The 1,412-nt window shown below is 43.2% G+C and overlaps 1 long non-coding RNA gene across 1 annotated transcript in view; it reads right to left on the bottom strand.

Annotated features, from left to right (window-relative positions):
- LOC118478667 overlaps positions 1-1,412 on the bottom strand; it is an 11,932-nt gene that overhangs the window by 726 nt on the left and 9,794 nt on the right. The gene's annotated exons all lie outside the window — the stretch shown is intronic.

Here is a 1,412-nt window from a genome sequence, read left to right as displayed (position 1 = left end):
CTCTCTCTCTCTCTCTCTCTCTCTCTCTCTCTCTCTCTCTCTCTCTCTCTCAGCGACAGCATTAGCCAACAAATCGTCATCAAATATAGATGAGTGCGTAATAAATCGTGACAAGGCGTTCTAGCATTTGCTTTCCTATTATTGCTCAGTGGTTGCTATAGTAGCTTTACGTAATGATGATGATGATGATGATGATGATGATGATGATGATGATGATGATGATGATGATGATGATGATGATGATGATGATGATAATAATGGTGATGATGATGGGATTTTAAAAGACTTGTAAAAGTGATATACTTAAAAGACTGCATCTAGCCGTTGTCGGGTCAACGCAAAGAATAAAGTTAGGTTTCGGTAGTAGACTCGTTGACTACCAACTGGATTGTCCGACTGGTCCGGTGGTAGATGGCCAGGTAGAACATTAGCCTCGAAGTATCGCAGTAGACCGCCAAGTGGACTGGCACCCAAAATATATAATATCAATGTAAATGCTTGGCATGTCACAAACATACGTCAACAATCAATAACAACGTATGGTAGGCTGAGAGAGAACACATCAAATCGAAGAGCGATCGACTACCCTGTGTGTCCCATGAAGGCAACTAGCCTAATAGAAATAATTATTGTACAGCTAATTTGAAATGTTTTATTTTTGTCAGGGCTCCCTGTGCCCACGTTCGGTGCACTGGCAAGGCCAGATTAGAGACAACAACCACATTAAAACAAAAACTCTCTCTCTCTCCTTCTCTCTCTCTCTCTCTCTCTCTCTCTCTCTCTCTCTGTATGTCAAACACACACACACACACACACACACACACATACACACACAGACACACACGCACGCGCGCGCGCGCGCGCACACATATACACAAACACAAACGGACACACACAAACATACAGGAAAACACATACACTCACAAAGTGACAACTCAACTCTTTATGACTTCCTCCAACTTCCCTGATATGAAATGACATTAATTTCTCACTGATTCTTTCTAAATCCTTTCTACGTAAGTAAACCAGGAAAAGATCGCACGTATTAGCGGTGTCATTCAACCAGGTGTTATGTTCTACCCCCTACCAGGCACTCGGGGTACGCGTGATCTAGCACAATACTGAAACATGAGCTGCCCTTATTTGCCTTTTGAAGAAAGAGGGGCGGGTGGGACTTGTGGGTTGTGTGTGAGTGTTGTGTGTGTGTGTGTGTTGTGTATGTGTTTTTGTTTTTGTGTGTTTGTTTGTGTGTGTATGTTTATGTGTGTTTGTGTGTGAGTGTGTATGCGCTGGCGCGCGTGCACGTGCGTGTGTGTGTGTGTATGTGTGTGTGTGTGTGTGTGTGTGTGTATGTGTGTGTGTATGTGTGTGTTGTGTGTATGTTAATTTAATGCATGTGCGTTCGAGTGTGG

The sequence above is a fragment of the Aplysia californica genome, unplaced genomic scaffold (genome assembly GCF_000002075.1).
Source record: "Aplysia californica isolate F4 #8 unplaced genomic scaffold, AplCal3.0 scaffold00802, whole genome shotgun sequence".
NCBI lineage: Eukaryota > Metazoa > Mollusca > Gastropoda > Aplysiida > Aplysiidae > Aplysia > Aplysia californica.
The sequence above is the reverse complement of the archived record's forward strand: the minus strand, read 5'-3'. Positions and strand labels throughout refer to the sequence as shown.